Source organism: Micropterus dolomieu, linkage group LG02, assembly GCF_021292245.1.
Source record: "Micropterus dolomieu isolate WLL.071019.BEF.003 ecotype Adirondacks linkage group LG02, ASM2129224v1, whole genome shotgun sequence".
Taxonomy (NCBI): domain Eukaryota; kingdom Metazoa; phylum Chordata; class Actinopteri; order Centrarchiformes; family Centrarchidae; genus Micropterus; species Micropterus dolomieu.
The window spans coordinates 32933655-32935429 of NC_060151.1; the positions used below are offsets into that span (position 1 = coordinate 32933655).

Sequence of the window (1775 nt, forward strand, 5' to 3'; positions counted from 1 at the left end):
GTTGTGCTGTGTTATTCAATGTTGGGTTGTGTTATTTTATGTTGTGCTGATTTATTCTATGTTGGGTTGTGTTATTTTATGTTGTGCTGTTATTTTATATTGTGTTGTGTTATTTTATGTTGTGCTGTGTTATTTTATGTCGTGTTATTCAATGTTGTGCTGTGTTATTTTATGTTGTGTTGTGTTATTCTATGCTGTGCTGTGTTATTCTATGTTGGGTTGTGTTATTTTACGTTGTGTTATTTTATGTTGTGCTGTTATTTTATGTTGTGTTGTGTTATTTTTATGTTGTTATTTTATGTTTTTCTGAGTTATTTAATGTTGTGCTGTGTTATTTTATGTTGTGTTATTTAATGTTGTGCTGTGTTATTTTATGTTGTGCTGTGCTATTTCATGCTGTGCTGTATTATTCTATGTTGGGTTGTGTTATTTTATGTTGTTCTGTTATTTAATGTAGTGCTGTGTTATTTTATGTAGTGCTGTGTTATTTTATGTTGGGTTGTGTTATTTTATGTTTTTCTGTGTTATTTAATGTTGTGCTGTGTTATTTAATGTTGTGCTGTGTGATTCTATGTTGGGTTGTGTTATTTTATCTTGGTCTGTGTTATTTAATGTTGTGCTGTGTTATTTTATGTTGTGTTGAGTTATTTTTATGTTGTTATTTTATCTTGTGCTGTGTTATTCTATGTTGGGTTGTGTTATTTTATGTTGTTCTTTTATTTAATGTAGTGCTGTGTTATTTTATGTTGTTATTTAATGTTGTGCTGTGTTATTCTATGTTGGGTTGTGTTATTTTATGTTGTTCTGTGTTATTTAATGTAGTGCTGTGTTATTTTATGTTGTGTTGTGTTATTTTTATGTTGTTATTGTATGTTTTTCTGTGTTATTTAATGTAGTGCTGTGTTATTTTATGTTGTGTTATTTAATGTTGCATTGTGTTATTTTATGTTGTGCTGTGCTATTTCATGCTGTGCTGTATTATTCTATGTTGGGTTGTGTTATTTTATGTTGTTCTGTTATTTAATGTAGTGCTGTGTTATTTTATGTTGTGCTGTGTTATTTTGTTGGGTTGTGTTATTTTATGTTTTTCTGTGTTATTTAAGGTTGTGCTGTGTTATTTAATGTTGTGTTATTTAATGTTGTGCTGTGTTATTCAATGTTGGGTTGTGTTATTTTATGTTGGTCTGTGTTATTTAATGTTGTGCTGTGTTATTTTATGTTGTGTTGAGTTATTTTTATGTTATTTTATCTTGTGCTGTGTTATTCTATGTTGGGTTGTGTTATTTTATGTTGTTCTGTTATTTAATGTAGTGCTGTGTTATTTTATGTTGTTATTTAATGTTGTGCTGTGTTATTCTATGTTCGGTTGTGTTATTTTATGTTTTTCTGTGTTATTCAATGTTGTGCTGTGTTATATTATGTTGTGTTGTGTTATTTTATGTTTTTCTGTGTTATTTAATGTTGTGCTGTGTTATTCTATGCTGTGCTGTGTTATTCTATGTTGGGTTGTGTTATTTTACGTTGTGTTATTTCATGTTGTGCTGTTATTTTATGTTGGGTTGTGTTATTTTATGTTGTGTTGTGTTATTTTATGTTGTTCTGTGTTATTTAATGTAGTGCTGTGTTATTTTATGTTGTGTTGTGTTATTTTTACGTTGTTATTTTATGTTTTTCTGAGTTATTTAATGTTGTGCTGTGTTATTTTATGTTGTGTTATTTAATGTTGTGCTGTGTTATTTTATGTTGTGCTGTGCTATTTCATGCTGTGCTGTATT

The 1775-nt window shown here is 28.5% G+C and overlaps 1 protein-coding gene across 1 annotated transcript in view; it reads right to left on the minus strand.

The window, feature by feature from the left end:
- Positions 1 to 1775, minus strand: part of scn4ab (sodium channel, voltage-gated, type IV, alpha, b) — an 80955-nt gene that overhangs the window by 14662 nt on the left and 64518 nt on the right. The gene's annotated exons all lie outside the window — the stretch shown is intronic.